We start from the raw sequence: 24,359 nt of genomic DNA on the forward strand, positions 1-24,359 counted from the left end.
AGGTTATAAAATGGTTATTGGTAGATCCCTTCATAGAGGGTTCTAGGCAGAACCCTTCAGAACCCATCATAGTGGGTTTTAGGTAGAACCATCTATAGGGGGTGTCAAGGCTCAGGAGAAGACCCAGATGCAGACAGTATCGAAGTAACACATGTTAACTACAAAAACAGGGAGGGAGGCAAACGACAGGTCAAGGGCAGGCAGAGGTCAGTGATCCAGAGTAAAGTCTGAAAGGTACAGAACGGCAGGCAGGCTCAGGGCAGGCAGAGGTCAGTAATCCAGGGTGGTGTGACAAGGTACAGAACGGCAGGCAGAATGGTCAAAACCGGGAAAACTAGAAAACAGGAACTTGAGAAAGACAGGCGCACGGGAAAACTGTTGGTAGGCTTGACGAAACGAAACGAACTGGCAACAGACAAACAGAACACAGGAAAAATACACTTGGGATAATGGGGAAGATGGGTGACACCTGGAGGGGGTGGAGACAAGCACAATAACAGGGAAAACAGATCAGGGTGTGACGGGGTTCTTTGAAGAACCCAACATAGAGGGTTTTAGATAGTTCCCTCTAGAAAAGGTTCTACTTAGAACCAAAAAGGGCTCCCCTATGATGGGAGATGGGACTCATAACTGAAGAGGCTTCATGTATAGCTTTTATTTTTACCCATAAGAGTAGGAGTAAAATGTCTATTTTCATCACTCACGACAAATGTTCTACTCTAAGACACTTTGTGGATACAGGCCCTGATCTCCGGTTCCCATGCCTTTCTTGTCACAACAGATATCCAAAAAGAAGGGCCTTATGGCTTCAGGACATTCAGCGAGAGGATGACCGAGGGAAACTGTGGGACCCGGCATCTCCACACACAAAATGAGCAAAATGAAGACACTTCCGCTTTATCAGAACCAAACGAAGACAATGCTTCCTTAAGTGACGGTGAGCTAGATAAAGGTGCACAACATGATACAGAAGATATCTTAGTGGGTTTCCTAAGGCCTGTTGCAGAAAGTGAAGGGGCTCAGATGACAGTTGAAATCATCACTGATGTTAAGCCTAGGGACAAAGTGTAATTCCACTTAATTTTATGTGCCAAATACAACAAGTGTAGACTTTACAGTGAAATGCTTACTTACAAGCCCTTAACCAACAGTGCAGTTCAAGAAGAAGAAAAATATTTATCAAGTAGGCAACAAAAAAAAGTAATAATAAAAGTAACACAATAAGAATAACAATAACGAGGCTATATACAGGGGGCACCGGTACTGAGTCAGTGTGCAGGGGTAGAGGCTAGTTGAGGTAATTTGAGGTGGGGGTAGGTGGGGGTGAAGTGACCTTGCATAGGTAACAAACAAACAGCGAGTAGCAGCAGTGTACAAGAGCGGTCAATGTAAATTGCTCAGTGGCGATTTTTATGAATTGTTCAGCAGTCTAATGACTTGGGGGTAGAAGCTGTTGAGGAGCCTTTTGGTCCTAGACTTGGGACTAAAAGTCCCACCTTTGACAGTGATTACAGCCTTGAGTCCTGAGTCTATGATTCTTTCATACTGACATGTAATGGTAACAGGATTCAAAGTTCACAGTGACCATACCTGAGTGTAGTAGGGGTGCTTGGTTTTCAAGGAAAATAAAGTGTTGATATGTCCACTCGTCTTCTGTCTAGTGATCAGTTAAAATAGTTGACTATCTATTTAGCTACCCAGAGTATCTGCATTGAACCTGGTTGTACTAACCTTTTTGACTCATCACATAGGCTGCTGCTACTGCTTATTATCTGTCACTTTATAACTAGTTATGTGTACAAGAAATGCATTTTCCACATTTTGCTAAGTTAGACTTATTCTAAAATTAATAAAATAAATGTTTTCCTCATCAGTCTACACAAAATACACCATAATGACAATTTCTTAACAAATCTATTAAAAATAAAAACTTATTTATATAAGTATTCAGACCATTTGATACGAGACTCGAAATTGAGCTCAGGTGCATCCTGTTTTCATTAATCATCCTTGAGATGTTTCTACAACGTGATTGGATTCCACCTATGGTAAATTCAATTGATTGGACATGATTTGGAAAGGCATACACCTGTCTATATAAGGTCACACAGTTGACAGCACGTCAGAGCAAAAACCAAGCCATGAGGTTGAAGGAATTGTCCGTAGAGCTCCTTGACAGGATTGTGTCGAGGCACAGATCTGGGGAAGGGTAGCAAAACATGTATTCAGCATTGAAGGTCCCCAAGAACACAGTGGTCTCCATCATTCCTAAATTGGAAGAAGTTTGGAACCACCAAGACTCTTCCAAGAGCTGGCCGCCCGGCCAAACTGAGCAATCAGGGGAGAAGGGCCTGGTCAGGGAGGTGACCAAGAACCCGATGGTCACTCTGACAAAGCTCCAGAGATCCTCTGTGGAGATGGGAGAACCTTCTGTAGAAAGAAAACCATATCTGCTGCACTCCACCAATCAGGCCTTTATGGTACAGTGGCCAGACAGAAGCCACTACTCAGTAAAAGGCACATGACAGCCCGCTTGGAGTTTGCCAAAAAGCACCTAAAGGAGTCTCAGACCATGAGAAACAGGATTCTCTGTTCTGATGAAACCAAGACTGAACTATTTTGCCTGAATGCCAAGTGTAACGTCTGGAGGAAACCTGGCACCATTCCTACGTGAAGCATGGTGGTGGCAGCAACATGCTGTGAGGATGTTTTTCAGCAGCAGGGATGGGGACACTAGTCAGGATCAAGGGAAAGATGAACAGAGATTCCTGATGAAAACCTGCCCCAGAGCGGTCAGGACCTCAGACTGGCGGCAAAGGGTCAACTTCCAACAGGACAGCAACCCTAAGCACACAGCCAAGTCAACGCAGGAGTGGCTTCGGGACAAGTCTCTGAATGTCCTTGAGTGGCCTAGCCAGAGCCCGGACTTGAACCTGATCAAACATCTCTGGAGAGATCTGAAAATAGCTGTGCAGCGATGCTCCCCATCCAACCTGACAGAGCATGAAAGGACTGCAGAGAAGAATGGGAGAAACTGCCCAAATACAGGTGTGCCAAGCTTGTAGCGTCATACCCAAGAACACTTCAAATCAAATCAAATCAAATGTATTTATATAGCCCTTTGTACATCAGCTGATATCTCAAAGTGCTGTACAGAAACCCAGCCTAAAACCCCAAACAGCAAGCAATGCAGGTGTAGAAGCACGGTGGCTAGGAAAAACTCCCTAGAAAGGCCAAAACCTAGGAAGAAACCTAGAGGAACCAGGCTATGTGGGGTGGCCAGTCCTCTTCTGGCTGTGCCGGGTGGAGATTATAACAGAACATGGCCAAGATGTTCAAATGTTCATAAATGACCAGCATGGTCCAATAATAATAAGGCAGAACAGTTGAAACTGGAGCAGCAGCACAGCCAGGTGGACTGGGGACAGCAAGGAGTCATCATGTCAGGTAGTCCTGAGGCATGGTCCTAGGGCTCAGGTCCTCCTCCGAGAGAGAAAGAGGGGGCGGTGGCACCAACACTTGAGGCTGTAATCACTGCTAAAGTTTCTCCTACAAAGTACTGAGTAAAGGGGGGCCACATTGCGGGCCACCAGTTGTCCATCCCAACCCTTGTCATCTGAAGCAGAGAATAGCTAAACTCACACATTGCTTACATACTGTTGAGCTAGGCCCGTGTGTTGAATTGGACCGGGTCCCTCCGGGGTCGAGTACCGGCACCAGGCGGAGCTGAGACTCTGTACCTTTGGTTATTTGAATGATCTAATAGTTGTCCACATTTAATTTTCCACAGCCAACAACATGAGTAAGCAACAACAAAATCAGACAACCACATAGTTGACCTATGTAATTGTTCAGTCTGTCGCATATATGCAAGAAAATGATATTCCTGTCGAGTCGCATTGAAATTGCAAGTGCCTCACAGGGAGAGAAATATGCATGCCCAGTCATTGTACAACGTTCTTAATGCAGTTGCAGGAAAACACCTTTGAGAGCAGTTTTGATGGCCACTGTTAAAAGAGGAGGATCCTGGAGCTTTCTAGTACCAGTCTACACTTAAATCCAACAAATTTGTCAAATGCACAATTTTAGAATCAGTTTTTAGCAGCGGAATGGTTAATGCGTGTTAGGGCTTTCTAAAGGCGTTGGATACATAGGGAAGACCGGGGCTACATTATATTCACAGTACATGGTCCTTGGTTGCCTAAGTACCAGTGCAATGTTTTTTCAGGGGACATTCAAGTCATCAATATGTTGCTAACTAGCAACGTTTAGACTTGAGTTTATGATCTAGCTAATGATTAGCCAAAGGGGCAACCCTCAGCCTACTTATTTATAGCCACTTGGCTGCATCACGTAAACTGGTGATACCTGATGATACCTAATGCTTATTGCTAAATAGCATACCGATCTGATAATATTTTCACATATTTTATAGGGCTCATTTCCGGAGGGAGAAATTATATTTTAGATGTGAAGTATAATTTTATTTTCATTCATTTTGGAGAAAAATGACATTTTTAAAAAGTCAACAGAACTGACATTCTCAGTCATTCTGCACCCCTAAAATTGTAGGTCCCTCCGCGACCTGTAGTATGCTGTGATTTGTGCTTTTGTCAGTATATATTGTTTAGGCTAGTATATTATATCTGGTCTGCTTAGTCTGTTTCTCACGCGTTCCCGGAAGTCTCAATATGTTGCTCCTCTGGGTTTATAAACTCTGTGTAATAACTTTACCAACGTTATGACCGACATAACCCAAAATCCATAGCTTTGATTAGTACATAATGAACGCATGCGCAGTATGTAATCTTCACTTTCAATCCAACCAGTGAAAACAACACGCGCTCTCTTCCAAGATGTCAGCGCCTCTGGAAATAGTTTTATGTGCCGATTCGGCTGGACAGCTATGGAACTGTGCCGTTCTCGAACTCCATTCTGGTACAAATATCTTGGCCTATCGAGATCCCTCACAGTTTTGAATGGAGAGTACATCCTCGGAGCCCAACTCGGGAAAAACTTCAACGTGTGGGAAATCCAGAGAAAGGTAGCTAGCTAACTTGCAAACGTTTAAAAGCTGGCTACCTTGCTAGCGGCGTATGCGCTGTTCGTAGCTGTCTGAAGATATAACTGAAATGTATTTGGACATGGCTACGTTTAGAACAAGAGATTCCCTAAAAACACACCACTTAGGGTGACACATGCTCTCCTAACCTACGAAACGTCACTTCCGGTTGTAAATGGGAGTCCTAAACTGTGTTCGATTATCCATACAAACATACTGTCACGACCCTGGGTTTATAAGCGCGGAAATCGACTCTGCCGCACGAGCATGCTTTTGCAGCACAGTCGATAGCGCGCGGGACCTCGGGGTCGAGACCTGCTCCCTGCTGTTTCATTACAATACTGTATACTACACATTTAACGAGTATATACGACATACTATTAATTTTAGTAACGTTATACTGTAAACGAATAGTATGCTTTCAGTTTTCAAATTCATTTGAGCGTACAAGCGCTTAGACTGTCTACCGGAAGTTGATGGTTGCTATGCAACCTCTTGCTAGCTAGTTAGCATAACACATTTACTAGATATATTTTACGACTTCGGGTGTGTTAAATTCAATCTGGAGTGCAAGAGTGCGCTAGTAAATTCAGAGCATTGTTGGTTTGTAAATGCAGAGCGTTTCACTTTCGGAGCGCACACTACGTTCGTGCGGAGTAGTAGGGTTGATTTGAGCGTCCTGACCAAGTTACAACGGGAGTCAAGCACCAACGCTAACGTTAGCTAGCTTGCTAGCTACTACTTTACCCGTCCTATCAGAGCTGGTTTGGCAGTTTGTTATCCAGAGCGTAGGTGATTAACTGTGCTGCTGGCAACAATTTAATTGCGCTATTTTTGCCGACACCAGCCATATTCAACGGGTGTTGAGCGCTCGTAAATGCATTATTCTGCGCTCTGGTACACTCAGACGAGTGCTCTGAAATCGGAGTAGATAGCCAGAGCGAATTTACGAAAGTCCCCAATGTCCATTGGGAACGCCCAACGACTATACCATTCAGCGAAGCTAAGATTGACGGGAATAATCAAGTAAATACACTTTGGGTAGTTAGTTAGTTAATATAACTATAGGCTAACGTTAGGTGCTAGCTAACAACATACCGGTACCTAAACGCTGCTGTACTGATACGCTATGAGGTTCGTAAGGACAGCGTAGCTAACATTGTCAACCAATATAACGTGTAAGGTAACCTATTTGAAAAATAATTACTTTATTACATTGCTCAACATTTTCTTAACATTTGTCATAATTGGTTAAAGCAATGAATTTGTATCCGCTCTCGTTGTACTTCGACTGCGGTGAAGCCACAGCAAATTCCTGAAGAATTGCATTATGGGCCCTAAAAGTACGAAAATAGTGTCCTCTGCGTGTATACCTCATGTTTTGGCGAATTTAGAACCGCATCCGGAAACGTTTGGTATACTAACTATATTCACACTATGATCCATAAGGATATATTCAATTCACGTCACAAATAGTACGGTTAGCAACTCCCAAGTGGCACAGCCAAAGATAGATGAGGGATATTTCACCGAATGTATAAATGTGAGACATCCGGTTTGCGTTTCCTCTCACTACCAAATATGGCAGTGATAGGAAGCCCGTTTGCCGGCCATGGGAGAAGATTGAGCAAGATGGATTTTGGCTGACATTCTGCTAATTTTCACAAACATTTGATCTCCATACAGTTTTCTGTTTCCAAAACTAGAATCTATAACAGAGTGCACAAAGTTCAGTAGACTTGACTTACCTAATTGTTTATAGAGATTACTTTGTGTAGGATAAGTGCACTAGATAGTGGGCGTTTTCCTAATGGACGTAGTGCATATTCAGTAAGGCACAAATGGTCTTCATCCTCTTCTTGGCGGTAGCTACAGTGCCTTGCGAAAGTATTCGGCCCCCTTGAATTTTGCGACCTTTTGCCACATTTCAGGCTTCAAACATAAAGATATAAAACTGTATTTTTTGTGAAGAATAAACAAGTGGGACACAATCATGAAGTGGAACGACATTTATTGGATATTTCAAACTTTTTTAACAAATCAAAAACTGAAAAATTGGGCGTGCAAAATTATTCAGCCCCTTCACTTTCAGTGCAGCAAACTCTCCAGAAGTTCAGTGAGGATCTCTGAATGATCCAATGTTGACCTAAATGACTAATGATGATAAATACAATCCACCTGTGTGTAATCAAGTCTCCGTATAAATGCACCTGCACTGTGATATTCTCAGAGGTCCGTTAAAAGCGCAGAGAGCATCATGAAGAACAAGGAACACCCCAGGCAGGTCCGGGATACTGTTGTGAAGAAGTTTAAAGCTGGATTTGGATACAAAAAGATTTCCCAAGCTTTAAACATCCCAAGGAGCACTGTGCAAGCGATAATATTGAAATGGAAGGAGTATCAGACCACTGCAAATCTACCAAGACCTGGCCGTCCCTCTAAACTTTCAGCTCATACAAGGAGAAGACTGATCAGAGATGCAGCGAAGAGGCCCATGATCACTCTGGATGAACTGAAGAGATCTACAGCTGAGGTGGGAGACTCTGTCCATAGGACAACAATCAGTCGTATATTGCACAAATCTGGCCTTTATGGAAGAGTGGCAAGAAGAAAGCCACTTCTTAACGATATCCATAAAAAGTGTTGTTTAAAGTTTGCCACAAGCCACCTGGGAGACACACCAAACATGTGGAAGAAGGTGCTCTGGTCAGATGAAACCAAAATTGAACTTTTTGGCAACAATGCAAAACGTTATGTTTGGCGTAAAAGCAACACAGCTCATCACCCTGACCACACCATCCCCACTGTCAAACATGGTGGTGGCAGCATCATGGTTTGGGCCTGCTTTTCTTCAGCAGGGACATGGAAGATGGTTAAAATTGATGGGAAGATGGATGGAGCCAAATACAGGACCATTCTGGAAGAAAACCTGATGGAGTCTGCAAAAGACCTGAGACTGGGACGGAGATTTGTCTTCCAACAAGACAATGATCCAAAACATAAAGCAAAATCTACAATGGAATGGTTCAAAAATAAACATATCCAGGTGTTCGAATGGCCAAGTCAAAGTCCAGACCTGAATCCAATCGAGAATCTGTGGAAAGAACTGAAGACTGCTGTTCACAAATGCTCTCCATCCAACCTCACTGAGCTCGAGCTGTTTTGCAAGGAGGAATTGGGAAAAATTTTAGTCTCTTGATGTGCAAAACTGATAGACCCCAAGCGACTTACAGCTGTAATTGCAGCAAAAGGTGGCGCTACAAAGTATTAACTTAAGGGGGCTGAATAATTTTGCACGCCCAATTTTTCAGTTTTTGATTTGTTAAAAAAGTTTGAAATATCCAATAAATGTTGTTCCACTTCATGATTGTGTCCCACTTGTTGTTGATTCTTCACAAAAAAATACATTTTTTTATCTTTATGTTTGAAGCCTGAAATGTGGCAAAAGGTCGCAAAGTTCAAGGGGGCCGAATATTTTCGCAAGGCACTGTATATAAATCCAATATAACTAGATATCCTATTATGAATCAGAACAGCAGGAATCAACCATATTCATATTTTTTTTCAGGATCAACTGCAGCAGAAAATCATGTGTCCTGGGATTGTGACATGTCTTACTGCTTCCCCCAATGCCTGTACTTGCTGGCAGGCATTGCTGAGGCCATCTACTTCTGGGAGGTGAGACCGATATTTAACGTCAGCAGAAGGGATGTCATAACTGTGCGTATGGGATGACTACAGTTCATCGTTCTCTAGCTGACATGCATAATAGGGATGTGTTTCTTTCCCTTTCAAGACAATTAGATGCGTATCTCGATACATGGGCTCCGATTTAGGTGTGTGAACATTTTTAAAGGAAAAAAACAACAAAAATTAAACATACCTTATGCAACAATGTAACATTAGTAGGAGGCGATATGCGTCTTTCAAATGATTTGCAACCGTTCTAGGCGCTCCGCACGTCATCTGCACTCAGTTGGAAAAGGCCAGAGTGAGACCGGGAAGCGACAGCAGCAAAGGCCTGTATGGCAATAGGCTACTTTGAGAAGTTAAAGTGAGGTGATGAAATGCAAACTTTGTGAGGTGGAATTGAGCTACAGTGAAAAATCAAAGCGATGATTACAGAAATGATTGTAGTGGTTATGCAGCCATTGTCTGGTGGAGTATGTCGGCCTCAGTACCTTAAGGGCATAACTAGAACCAGATGCCATGTTGAAAAACTGTGACAGCCCTGATGGAGAAATTGTGCGACGATTGCTCTGCATGTACACAGTGTGAGCTCTCAAACACCATTCGTGGAGTTAACAGATTGTCATACATCATTGCAACTAGCCATCACAATTGATGAGAAGTGGGACATGAAGTATGTTTTGAAAACCTAGAAGAGAGGCACACAACCCAGAACCTAAAACGGCATTAATACTATCGTTGCTGTGGGTGGGTGTGGGACAGCAGTAAGGTGTGCTGCCGTCGGGTAGGGTTTCCACTAGTTACTACAGCCACAAAGTCAGAATGGGCTATATCGTAAAAATGTATGTAAAGAAATATTATTAATTTAAGGTTACAGTTAAGCATAATGTTAGGTTTAAAATTTCATTTTAAAAAGAGAAGTTGTAGAAATAGGAGGGCTTTGACTTTGTGGCTGTGATAACTTGTGATGGGCTGCAGTAGATTGAACTGCATTGCCCCCCAGCGGTCATACAGAGAACCACATCTGAATTGTGAATTCACTTCATTTTATGATAAAGAAAATAGATGTTTAAATGATAAAATTGCAGTTTAAAATTTAAGAGAATTTTCATATGTCACTGATTTGGTTTATTTAGAGAAACGAATCGGTGCGTTTTGGTTCGATGCAATACGATTCGATGCATTTACACACTCAATTCTAAATTAAAATCTTCTGCTGATGGAACTCATGAGCTGGGCCTCTGAGGTGGATCTGTCGGGGCGCGTGTGTGTGTGTGTGTGTGTGTGTGTGTGTGTGTGTGTGTGTGTGTGTGTGTGTAAACTATGTATATGTCTATGGTGTATGTAGGCACCTGAACTGAGCCATAAGGGAAACAACCACCCCACTGTCAGTTAGCTTTTTTTGTCCCTCCCCCCGAACACACTTTTAATCTGGAATTGTAGATTGATGAGGAAAATTATTAATTTAATCCATTTTAGAATAAGCCTGTAATGTAACAATGTAGAAAAAGTCAAGGGGTCTGAATACTTTCTGAATGCACTGTATACTGATTGTTTCAAGCAAAACTACTAAAACTATTGCTGATGGTGAAACCCAAACCATCAAAATAAAGTCTAATGTAAGCCCTGATCTGCATTTTCTAACGTAAGCCCTGATCTGCATTGGCTGGTAGAATGTATTTTTTTCTTAGAATTTAGAATGTCTATTCTTACCAGCCACTTTTTGCGGGTGGTCACACAGAGCATTTGGGAACAGTTCCCCGCCCCATCCCCCCAATCCAAAGCCCACAGTTAAAGAATGATATATATATATATATATATATATATATATATATATATATTTCTGTGCGTCAGCTATGTAGGAGATAATCTCAATGCTACAGTGGTGAAAGCAGGGTGGGGTACAGCATAGGTTTTATATTTGGTTCAAACAATGGAGAGAAAGCTGGAACAGCTCTAGAACACACTATGGTATCCACTACTGTCTGTTTGTCTCATGTTCTGTGTTCTTTTGGCTGGTAAATATTGGGCATCCACCAGCCAAGTCAATTTCCCACCCTGGATTAGAGTTGTCTCCTGCTGTAGTTTAGGCTACTTTTATTCTGTTAAAACACCCTTTTCAACAGCGCATTTGATTAAAAAAAATATATATCTAGCAAATTACATTTGTTGTCACTCAACTAATATTGCACAAGCCATTTTACAAATATTAGAATGTTGACGGTGATGCGCAGACCAGGAATAGGCCTACCTTGTTGGTCTGTGCAGTGCTCGCAGCTTGACTAGGCTACTGATATTGACTGGGGTTGTTCGACATGAAAATTGACTTGTAGATCAATGACTGTCAACACAATTACATGCTTAGTTCGACACTGAAGTAGAGGACGCAGTGATCTCAAAAGATGAGGTATCTTTAGAATGTAGAAAGTCATTTGAGCAAAACATTTTAGTGAGCCAGTGATTCGTAACATTTGAATCTAATTTCTGACCGACGCATGCTACATTTGGATCGGTTTGGTGTCCCACAGATGATACCATCAAATGTTTCAAATATGAGTGTATCGGTAAATGTTACATCCCTAATGCATAATCTTCTTCTAAATGCCTCAGTACTACTTTGAGGATAGAATGAATGGTCCTTACTTGAGTTGTCAGGAAGGTACAGTCGGGCCTAATGTTTGATCAATTCCACAGTAACTGAAAGATGCAGAGACTTTGCACAGTTTGACATACATTTTAATCATTGGTTTTTGTTTGGCATACATTTTAAAGTGAAAAATCAATCTCGGCATCATTCTGTTATCGTGGAATTGCCTTTTAGTAGCTGCTGTTGATGCTGTTAGGCAGCATATCGGCAATCAGGCCATCTTTGCCTCACCAGTTCCAAGCGGCTGTTTATGCCCTCATTATGGCCTGTTTTTGTAAAAAAAATAATAATGATGAGACGTGAGATTACTACTCTCATGAAATGTAATTTTATTCACATATTTAATGACTGTGTAAATACTTAATTTTCTGTTTGATTTCCTCGCCATCTCTGTTTTACGCATCGATAAACAAACGCAAGTTATGTTTAGCTAAGTACCTTTTTTTTCTCAGTGAAAGTGGGGATTCTCTTTTTTTCAAAAATTCTATTGTAACAGCATGACTTTAAGGCGATATTCCTTTAGTCAGTGAAATATATGGTCATACAGTGATATAATGAGCTTGTCATCTACTCTAGATTAAGTGGCAGTATTTGATGTTTATGTAATTATTGTCATTCCAGGTTTCCACTGGGAATTTGCTAGCCATCTTGAGAGCCATCTCCATTACCAAGACCTGACCTGCCTTCGCTTCACTGACGACAACAGCCATTTTATCTCAGGAGGCAAAGACAACCCGGCACTGGTCTGGAGTCTGGCCAGGTACAATCAGCTTTTACACTGGATTCTGCTCACTGTAACACAGAGTATTTGCTAACATTGTACTTGGACCTGCGGTGATAGGATCTACATAACAGATGTCATGGCAGCTGATGTCAGCTTATGATAACTGAGTTGACAAGCCATCAAGCCACAAACTAGCTAGTTTATGTTGGCCTTAAGATGGAAAGTTCAACTAAAGTGCTACAGAATATTGTCCTTAGTTATCATAATTTCAGTTAGATGTTAATGCAAATATGTTACATTAAGTTTCATTTAGACTTCATCAGGATTATTTGAGTTTTCTTGTACTAGGGGAGAGACTTTTGCAGGAGGTTTAAAATCAGCTGCCAGAAATACTTTCAAACCTCTGCCAGAATTAGTGTCTTTAACACCTGTCATCAAGTTACTGTGGGCAAATGGAATTGTTCTCTCAATGTAGTAATTACATTACTACATTACACTGACTCATGGTTGGACGCACCTGGCTTTGAAGTGACAGGTAACGTTTGGTTAGACTGGGCTTGTAACAGTGACTCTGTTAGACTGATGCATTTTGTGCCATGTTATCCGCTGTGACATTATCCAATTTTGTGCTTGTCAACTTGAGAAATCGAGAAATGGGTTCCACTGCATTCTCTGAAACCTTTTCAAAAAGGGGACCGAAACCCAATTGTGATTTTGATCACAAGCCCTTAGGATCTGAATATTTCTAAGGCGTTTCAGATCTGTTAATCTCAGGGAAAAATGTGATTACTACTTTGATCATTGGCAGGGAGAGTAATGAACTGGTTTACTGAGTTTGAGTATTTAATCAAGACGACATGTAGAGCTATGAAACACTGACATCTACTCCTCTCTGAGTCAGATTTTTGTTGAGTGGATTGTCATCATCGGAGCAATACAAGGCTTCTTAACTATTCTGATAACAAATTGAACAGATTGGATGTGAGTTGAATTGTGCAAGAAATATGACTGATGGTCGGCCTCTTTCAATTGATTATTCAATTGATTACAACTCATTATGATTTGTTGATCAGTCCGTTTTGCCTACTCAGAGACTCATCATTGTGATTCGATTTCCTCTGGGCTGAATGATAGTGAAGAAACTATTCTCCAATAGGTGGCAATGTGTGACTTCCATTCCTAGTGGTTGTCAGCACTGAAGGGGAATGGAAATTTACAGATTGTGGTAAGCAAGATAGTTTAACAAATGTAAACCTGTTCTCATATTTTCTCATTTGCCTCAGAAATGAGTTTAGATAATTGAAATGGAATTGATTTTGACTGTTGATAGTCAGTCTTCCTCAGTCCTTCTACCTGCCAGTGAAAATGATATGTTGAGGCTTTGGATTGACTATGAATGTATACGACTGGCTACTTTCCAAAATAATAAATTATTCTCTTTTTCTTGTAGAGCATGTTATGTTGTCAATGAACCTGTCACGGTACTACCATCAGCCAGGCTTTCTGCTACATGCTCCATGTCTGCCAGGCATTGACTTAGATGATGAAATGAGGATAAGATTCAGCAACAGATGCTCAATATCCTGAAGGGAGGCAGCAAGGAAGTCAAATACTACTAAAGAAATGGTGTCAACCGTATGGCCCAGTATACAGTTTGAAATGGAACTTCCCTATGCCTTTATCAGCAGTCAACATCAGGGGGAGAGCGAGACATCTCTCAACTCCAATTTAGCTTTTGATATATCAAAGTTCTTGACAGGTCCTCCTGCCTACAACACACTGTCTTTGTAGCAACCATTTCACCCTCAAAGCAGAGGCTTACACCACCATACTTTAAAATGGAAAATGCTTGTCAAATTCTCGGCAATACCAATGTTATCTCAAAAACACAATGTCATCTTCTGTATCCAGGTGGTCAGAGATTTCATCTGGCCACCTGGGTTGTTTTTTTTGTCAGAGCTTCATCTGCATCAGTCAGGCAAAATGTATCTTATTCTTAGGCAAAATATTTATTTTCGGATATCTTATGCTTTGAAATATCTTTAAGCGCACCAAGGCACTGGTCTTTTGTCGACAAAGGAGTGCGCTTTGCTAAAGGCAGAGGAGAGACTGACAGCAATATTTTCAGGTGTGAAATTGAGCTGAATGTTAAACAAGTTTGTAGCCCCTCGTTTGTCTGATGTCCTGCGATGAGACAAACACGGTCCACATCTCATAAAGGACAGTGCTTGAGTAATAATACATGGGGGAAAAGCTGGAAAGTACATAATACTGCCCGGGGATGAATAATGCATCATCGCTCCAATTCAATGGCACTTTGAAGGTAGACCATCTTTTATTCTTCCTCCAGTCTTTCAGCCATGCAATTCCGCCATCCCAACTCCCTGACAATTTCATCACCCCCCCATTTGAGTAGGTGTTCTAAAACTTTTGACCGGTATGGTTTACTACATAATATATGTGAAATTTGTTTTGATTTAGACTGGACCATTATCATGCACCTTTATCGTAACAGGGGCAGGGGAAAAAATACATGTCATCTATGCACTGAAATACCAAATGGAGGACCCTTTTCCTGTGATTAATTTTCATGCAAGCCAGGTAGGCTATACTCCTGTTCTAAAGAGAAGCAATGTGCTAAATTATTAGGAATGTTGAGAAATAAAATTAATAGGCCTAACCTATAGAAAGCTGATGGGATCCTCCGATTTTTAATAGAGGTCATCACTCTGTTTTCTCCACCAGTTGCATAGCCTATAGAAATGTTGCGCAACATGAGCTCATGGGCTCTTCATTAAGTGTTTGATTAGATTTTCAAATACATTTGCATTGATGTTAGAGGGACAATAGAGGGCTGAGTACCAGGCAGTTAGCAAGTTTGGTAGACTACTAATGACCAGCAGCAGCATCTGAGCTTGGAGAAGCCTAATTAGTGTGACTAAACGGTCACGTGGAATTTGACTGCCTTCATGACTCGTGACCGCCGGTGTGGCGGTAATACGGTCACCACAACAGCCCTAGTGCAGACACAGATCATCTCTACGTCTCCTGGTAGGAGCGGTCTGCCAGGTAGGATCTAATCCAGGAGTGTGGAGAGCCTGATATGCCCAGCCCTGAGAGGGTGGAGAGGAGGATCTTATTGACATGACTGAAGCTATGACTATATATAGTGGGCTCCAAAATTACTGGCACCCCTTACTGGCAATGCACAAACAATGCTTAAACAAATAAAACAATATAATTATAGAGAAACTCAAAATACCAACATGTGAGAAATACTGTACTTTATAAATGTTATGGAGTTTCTCTATAATTATATTGTTGATATTTTTTAAAGTATTGTTTGTGCATTGCCAGTCAGGGGTGCCAGTAATTTTGGAGCCCACTGTATAAGGTGGCAGGTAGCCTAGCGGTTAGAGCGTTGGGCCAGTAACTGAAAGGTCGCTGGTTCGAGTACCCAAGACCACACGGTGAGAGAATCTGTCGAAGATACTTAACCCTAGTTTGCTCCTGGGGTGCTGTACTACTATGGCTGACCCTGTAAAACAACACATTGCGCTGCACCTATCCAATACAACATACATAGTTATACACTGAGTGTAGAAAACATTATCAACACTTGTTCTTTCCATGGTATAGACTGACCAGGTGAAATCTATGAACGCTTGTTGAATCCACTTCAATCAGTGTAAATGAAGGGGAGGAGACATGTTAAAGATTTTTAAGCCTTGAGACAAATGAGACATGTATTGTGTATGTGTGCCCAATTGAGGGTGAATGGGCAAGACAAAATATTTAAGTGCCTTTCAACGGAATATGGTAGTAGGTGCCAGGCGCACTGGTTTGAGTGTGTCAAGAACTGCAATGCTGCTGGGTTTTTCACACTCAAGAATGGTCCACCACCCAAAGGACATCCAGCCAACTTGACACAAATGTGGGAGACATTGGAGTCATCATGGGCCAGCATCCCTGTGGAACGCTTTCGACACCTTGTAGTCCATACCCTGACGTACGGACAAAAGGGGGTGCAATGTTTTGTACACTCAGGCTTTCTATCCCCGTATCTTTCCCGCATCACAAATACATCCACTCTCTTTGTCTTGACTTTAATTCCCAATTAAAGTTTGAAGCCCAGTGTTTGCTACTTTCTCTGACCTTTCCCTTTTTGAAGGGGCAATGTGAAACTCAATGTAGCATAAAGAGGGAGTGCTACGGGTCTGAGAGGAATTTTAAATGTCCACCGGGCTGCATCGGGAAATGCATCTTTCACCTGTGAAGAAATGCCTCGGTCGGGCCCATGCACCGACATTAAGTGGTTTGCATCGACCCCTTCTCAGTGGGACGTAATGATTGGACGTGTCCACAGTAATATCTCTGCAATACACCCTGAGCAACTTTGAGCCGAAATTGGCTCCAGAAGGGAGTATTGCACCTGGAAGTCTGTTAGGGGTCTGATTTTTCCTCAGAACGCCCCAGGCTTCTCCTTTTCCCCTAACCTTTTTATGAGCACACGCCAGAGCAGAAGCCCATGCTGCGGTGTGTTCCTGTTACGGGTGATGTTTGTCACAGATGTTGATGCAGACAGGTTGTCCCTGAGATCCTGCCAGAGAGTGCCTCTCGCTGCTGAGCTGACAGAATGGGGCCTGGGTCCTGCTCATTTAATCAGCAGGCTTTCTATCCCCATATCTTTCCCTCTGTCTCTGCTCATCCACCTATATGCCTCACTCTCCTTTTCTCCTGTCCTGCTCTGGCAAGATGTTGTCTCTACTGAGCCAGAACCAGTGAAGCTCAGAGCTCTATGTGCTCAGGAAGCTGTAATTGCATTTTTGGCCCAAATGCTCTGACTATAAGAATACAGGAAAATAATATATTTTTTCACTACTAATTATTGCTAAAATAATAGTGATATTCTAGTTATTTAATGGTCAAACCTTAGCAAGTACGAAGGAAATATGTTTTTGATTTACTTTTACATGTGAGGTAGAAAGATTCAAATGATTGTAATGAAATTTTATTGGTGTTCAGAGGTTAGTGTGTAATCAGTGCTAGTCACCTTTACTACTTAATGTGAAATCCCAGCATTTTTTATGCATATGTAAATAAATGACCACACGCTCCCTCTGTGTTGCAGTGTAGTTCAGCTGGACCCGTCACTCACCCCCGAGCCTCACCATGTCCTGTGCCGTCACTCTCTCCCCATCACTGACATCCACTGTGGCCTGATGGGACCCCAATCTCGAGTAGCTACTGAATCCTTGGATCAGACTGTCAAGGTGAGCTTTCTCCTATCTTAAGGGAATTTGGTGTGAACTGCCTCTTATGAAATTTGGACTTGTCTGTCATATGTAGAGCAAAGATTTTTGACTCGCTTAATGGGACATTCCCTTCCAACGAGAATGAAATGAATGAAAGTCTTTCCATGCCTCAAGCTGTTGTTTCTATTTGGAAGAGGACACTACAATCTGAATTTTACAGTTATTTTGAGCTTACAAATGCATATCTATGTTGTCTTCCAACTGTCGTTTTATTATTCACAACATTCTCATTGATAGACATCTAATGGAACAGAGTTCTGGCATGTGCTCTAGCTTCCTGATACATGTGTATTCTGAAACGATACCTAAAGGCCTACCAATGTCTTTTTTTATTAGGTTCTCCACGAGAACATATTTTATACCAGTGCAATGTTAATTAAAATCCTGAATTATACTGAACAAAAATATAAACACAAAAATGTAAGGTGGTGGGCCCATGTTTCATGAGCTGAAATAAAAGATCCCAGTGATTTTCCATATGCACAAAAAGCTTATTTCTCTCAAATTTTGTGCACAAATTTGTTTACATCCCTGTTAGTGAACATTTATTTTTTTCCCTTCTTTATTATTTTTTACACAGGTGCACCTTGTGCTGGGTACAATAAAGTGTCACTCTAAAATGTGCATTTTTGTTACACAACACAATGCTACAGATGTTTCAAGTTTTGAGGGAGCGTGCAATTGGCATGCAGACTGCAGGAATGTCCAACAGAGCTGTTGCCAGAGAATGTAATGATCATTTAAGCCACCTCCAAAGTATTTTTAGATAATTTGGCAGTATGTCTAACCACACCAGCCCAGGACCTTCACATCCGGTTTCTTCACCTGCGGGATTGTCTGAGGAGGGGGGCCAGGCTGCGTCCCTTCCCAGTCATTAAATTGACTAATTTCCTTCTATGAACTGTAACTCAGAAAATATTTAAATTGTTGCATGTTGCATTTTATGTCTTTAATACATTGTTTCCATTCAATTAATAATATTAGGCTGTTGCCTCAAAGCATAGTATTACTATCTTGTAATGTAATTTTATTTCCTAAATTAGCCAAAGCATTGTTGACATTTGTGTTTACTGGAACTGTGGGAGGAGGTAGCCCAGTTTTCAGGTAATTTGCATGCAGAAATATCAACCAGTCAGGATATTGATGCAAAGGTGTGTTAGTCCACACGTGCAATGTTCAAAAAACACATTAATATTAATGAAAGGAGACGTGAAGACTTTGGGTCTTAATTTTATTTGTTACTCATTATACATTCTAACAAGCCTTAATGTTTTGTGGCTCAAGTCCCAGAATAGGAAAACAGATTTCTCTCTAATCGCATGAAAATACACAAAACAAGATCTGCAGTTTTTGACATGCAGAAGCTTTGCCAACTGTAAATCACTCTATCCTGTTGGTATTAGTTAAAGATAATTACTGTTGCACTTTCACATGGATGGTTTTGTCTAATCATTTAAAACAAAGATTGATCTTGTATTTGGGCCTCAAATATCTGATTATTTTTCTCATTTATGTGAAGTATCTTCTCAGGCCCCTGTTGAAACCATTGAACAGACAATGATCATATTTAAAATATGAATCGAGGCATGGAGTCTCCAAATGGAATCCGTAGGTACATTACAATCTACTTTGGAGTGTAATCGAAGGTGACCCCGGCTCAGTCTATCCCTCCCACCTGAAATTGGAATTCAAATAATCAGTCCATGTGGTTATGCAAGTAGAGCAGCTGTTTCTCCTGGTGAGTATTCAGGACACTTTGAATTGATTGAGAGGAGTAGTTCTCGGATCAATACCCAGTCAGTGGGGTGAGTGTTCTCGGATCAATACCCAGTCAGTGGGGTGAGTGTTCTCGGATCAAAACCCAGTCAGTGGGGTGAGTGTTCTCGGATCAATACCCAGTCAGTGGGGTGAGTGTTCTCGGATCAATACCCAGTCAGTGGGGTGAGTGTTCTCGGATCAATACCCAGTCAGTGGGGTGAGTGATCTTGATCATCTGTGGGTGGTGTGGCTCCTGTTGTGGCCCTCCCCTGTGAGACTAGAGAAAATAAATGATGAATGGTGGTTGAAATATTATTTTGACTATGACATTTAGTTCAGTTTCTTGATGTACATATACACAATTTCAGACTTGTGGTAGGCCACCCATAATTCTGGCTATACAGGTAGGTCCACATCACAGCATCTACACCAGTGTTTCCCAAACTGTGAGGTGGGTGGGGGGTAGAATGCACAAGGTGCAATTTCTCAATTCGGTAGTGCATCATCAGTTTCGCTCTTGTCATGTCAGTCAATACAAACCTTCGAGAGCTATTCAGAACTTTTCAGAAATGTCCAGATCAACTAGCCTATGTCAGCTAACAACATTTTTAAAAGTTTTTTTTAGCCCATATATTTTGTTTTATTGTTTGGGTCACTCATATCACATGAATAAACATTATAAATGGCAAAATGTATAGAGATGTTAACCAATGCTGGAAAGGGGGCCTGAGTGGATTTTACATGACTGGGCAGGGGTGCAGCCATGTATAGGCCTGGAAAGACATAGGCCCACCCACAAAAGGGGCGTTATTACAGACAAATGCTCCTCAACTTCATCAGCTTTCCGGGTGGCTGGGCTCAGACGATCCTGCAGGTGAAGAAGCTGGATGTGGAGGTCCTGGCCTGGTGTGGTTACATGTGGTCTGCGGTTGTGGGGCCCGTTGGACGTACTGCCAAATTCTCTAAAACATCATTGGGGGCTTATGGTAGAGGAATTTACATTTACATAAATTCTTCTGGCAACAGCTCTGTTGAACATTCCTGCAGTCAGCATGCCAATTACACACTCCCTCAACTTGAGACATCTGTGGCCTGTGTGACGAAACTGCACATTTTAGAGTGGCCTTTTATTGTCCCCAGCACAAGGTGCACCTGTGTAACAATCATGCTGTTTAATCAGCTTTTTGATATGCCACACCTGTAAGGTCTATCTTGGCAAAGGATAAAATGCTCACTAACAGGGATGTAAACAAATGTATTAACAACATTTGAGAAGCTTTTTGTGTATATAGAACATTTCTGGGATCTTTTTATTTCGGCTCATAAAACATGGGACCAGTACTTTACATGTTGCGTTTATATTTGTTGTTCAGTACATAATAATAATTATAACATATTACCAGAAGGGAACCTGCCGTGAGGTTGTAGCATTAGCCTACATATCTTCCTTTTTTATTCCATTCAACTAAAGAACAAAATCAATTCCGTCCTGACAGGTTAAGTGTTTAGCTGTGTTTGGAGGCCACTGCACTGTTGCGCAAAGAGGAGCATAGTCAGAATGAGAAACGACAAGGGGGATTATCCAAAGATGAATAACACCTGACTGGATTCAACATCAATACACCCCCATATCAGTCATTGATGCTCCTGCCATTGCTTCATTTCCTCCAAACAATTCTGCCAGTCATGGTTACACACTGAACATGTCACTTTTTGAACAACACGATTCTAACATGTGTTTTTAGGGGCAAGCCAGTGGAAAGATAGGAGCAACACTTCAATGCCACATACCAAAGTGTGTTGGACTGCATGCTCTTTGTCATTGACTTTGCACTGGCAGGATTTGTTTAAAGTAATCACCCCGTGTCAAATGAGAACGGAGGCAGACAAACACCACAAGCCCTTGGATCTGTCATGCTGGCGAGCTCCTAGGGGATGGGATTGGATGAGCTGACGTGTGACAAGCCAATCAAACAAGGGAGCTGTAGGTGTGGCGGGCTGAAGGTCCATGACGTGACGGACCACGTGAGCTCAATGTCACTCCGCTTGGACTCCTCAACCTCTGTGGCCCCTGGAGGCCCAACCCCCCTGGGGCTCCTCAGCTGGCATATTAGATAGTGCTGGTTGGGGGAGGAAAGCCTGGCGGGGCTTTACTGCTGAGTTGCGTGCAGTCATTTCAAGGGCATGACATGACCAAAGGGGATGCCAACCTTGTTGTCCTTGTCCAACACACTGGAATCCTCAAGTTTTGCACGATTAGTTTGGGGATGTTTTTTGAAGGGTCAAAAGTTTAGTTTAGTGGTAATTTAGTTTGGAGCAGGGCTGTTCAATGTCGGTCCTGGAGTGACAAAACACTTCTGGTTTTCCTCCTCTCCTAATAAGGGACTAATTCAGACCTGGGATACCAGGTGAGTGCAATTAACTACCAGGTAGAAACAAAAACCAGGACCGGCATTGAACAGCCCTGGTTTAGAGTTGTTGCTTTATAAAAGGGGAGAGCAGACAAAGTATGCATCACATAATGTTCTCTTTATTACATCACACTCTGGTCCTGTTGAGGAATCCTGCCATTATATTGTCACAAATCCTAACTCCTCACAGTAATGCATGCCTTCATGCTAATCCATATTGTTATCAACTGTATTGAACCCCATGTAGGGTCTAATGTATCATCTGTTTTGTTTGGCTTTGGTTGATCGATGACCTGTGACCAGTAAAGTACAGGTCTTATTGTGACTGGATAGACTGTTGTCACATGTTTCTCCTTTGTAGTCTGTAATTTGGGGTGGCAGGGTAGCCTAGTGGTTAGAGCGTTGGACTAGTAACCGAAAGGTTGCAAGTTCAAATCCCCGAGCTGACCAGGTACAAATCTGTTGTTCTGCCCCTGAACAGGCAGTTAACCCACTGTTCCTAGGCCATCATTGAAAATAAGAATTTGTTCTTAACTGACTTGCCTAGTTAAATAAAGGTTAAAAAAATAATAATAATAATGGGTGCCCTACATAAAGTAAGTTTGATTATACACAAAAAATCTCTTCTGTGCAAACAATTATTCCTATTGTTTCTTTCCATAGAAATGTGTATTAATATATTTTGTCTAGTGAGTTGAGAGAACCTATGTGCGAAGGGAAAGGGGCAGTCCAGGCCCTGCCCTGGTGCTTCATGTGTTTGATGTCTGTCCCTCTCCCTTCAGACCTAGCGTTTTGATGAGATACTGGAGCGTGTGTGTGTACTCAACGCTTTTTGACTGCTGTGCTGAGTGACTGACTTAGAACAACTAGCGGCTAAGAGGTTCACTCCAAGGCTTTTATTTTGCCAGCCAGTGTTCCTAATTGATTTGTAACGGCATGTCATCTTGCTCCGAGATGACATTTCTCAGTAAAAATAGAAAAACATGTTTGTAGAGGTCAAATAGATTGAGTCTAGACAATATATTGCATTGAAGCTGTACTGTAAATAAAGTAAACTTCTTGAGGCTTCTGACGTTAAAATGGGTGTGCCATTGAGGACAATATAGCTGCAGCTGAAATCAAGCTGTTAAAAACTTTTTGAGATGGGGGGGCAGCATTTTCACTTTTGGATGAATAGCTTTCCCAGAGTGAACTGCCTCCTACTCTGTCCCAGATGCTAATATATCCATATTATTATTAGTATTGGATAGAAAACACTGAAGTTTTTAAAACTGTTTGAATGATGGCTATGAGTATAACAGAACTCATGGCAGGCGAAAACCAGAGAAAAATCCAACCAGGAAGTGGGACATCTGAGGTTTGTAGCTTTTCAAAGCTTTGGCTACCGAGTACACATTGAGATATGGATGAGATTGCACTTCCTAGCGCTTCCACTAGATGTCAACCGTCTTTTTAAAGTTCAATGAGGATTCTACTATAAAGGAGGGGCTCATGAGACCTGTTTGAGTCAGTGGTCTGGCATAGTGCCCTGGTCTCATGACGCTCGCTCCCGACAGAGTTACCTCTCGTTCCAGTGCCTTTCTGAAGACAAAGGAATTCTCCGGTTGGAACATTATTGATGTTTTATGTTAAAAACATCCTAACGATTGATTCCATACATCGTTTGACATGTTTGTAAAGGACTGTAACGGATCTTTTCGAGTTTTTGTCTGGATGAAATGCTCACGCCTCATGAAGATGGATTACTGGGCTGAACACGCTAACAACAAGTGGCTATTTGGACATAAATGATGGAACTTTATGGAACAAACCAGTCATTTATTGTCGAACTGGGATTCCTGGGAGTGCCTTCTGATGAAGATCATCAAAGGTAAGTGAATATTGATGGTGTTCGTCCCAGATACCTTAAAGAGGGGTAGGGGTGTGGATCAGAAAACCATTCAGTGTCTGGGGTGACCACCATTTGCCTCATGCAGTGCGACACATCTCCTTCACATAGAGTTGATCAGGCTGTCGATTTGTGGAATGTTGTTCCACTCCTTAAATGGCTGTGCGAAGTTCTTGGAAGAAACTGGAGCACGTATATGTTGATCTAGAGCATCCCACACATGCTCAACAGGTGACATGTCTGAGTATGACGGCCATGGACGAATTGGGAAATGTTTCATCATCCAGTAATTGTGTACAGATCCTAGTGACATGGGGACGTGCATTGTCATGCTGAAGCATGAGGTTATGACGGCGGATGAATGGTGCGACAATGAGCCTCAGGATCTCATCACGGTCTCTCTGTGCATTCAAATTGACATCGATAAAATGCAATTCTGTTTGTTGTCCGTAGCTTATGCCTGCCCATACCATAACCCCACCACCACCATGGGGCACTCTGTTCACTGTGTTGACATCAGCAAACCGCTCACCAACACGGTGCCATACATGCAGTCTGCCATCTGCCCGGTACAGTTGAAACTGGGATTCATCCGTGAAGAGCACACTTCTCCAGCGTGACAGTGGCCTTCGAAGTTGAGCATTTGCCCACTGAAGTCTGTTACAGCGGCCATCACAAGATGCACCTGTGTAATGATCATGCTGTTTCATCAGCTTCTTGATATGCCGTACCTGTCAGGTCGATGGATTATCTTGGCAAAGGATAAATGCTCACAAACAGGGATGTAAACAAATTTGTTTAAAACATTTTGAGAGAAATAAGCTTTTTGTGCATATGGAAAGTTTCTGGGATCTTTATTTTAGC

At 41.9% G+C, this 24,359-nt stretch overlaps 1 pseudogene; it reads left to right on the forward strand.

Moving 5' to 3' along the window:
* Nucleotides 1-4,834: 4,834 nt before the first annotated feature.
* Nucleotides 4,835-24,359, forward strand: part of LOC135524669 (WD repeat-containing protein 18-like) — a 74,738-nt pseudogene continuing 55,213 nt past the window's right edge.

Source organism: Oncorhynchus masou, chromosome 31 (genome assembly GCF_036934945.1).
Source record: "Oncorhynchus masou masou isolate Uvic2021 chromosome 31, UVic_Omas_1.1, whole genome shotgun sequence".
NCBI lineage: Eukaryota > Metazoa > Chordata > Actinopteri > Salmoniformes > Salmonidae > Oncorhynchus > Oncorhynchus masou.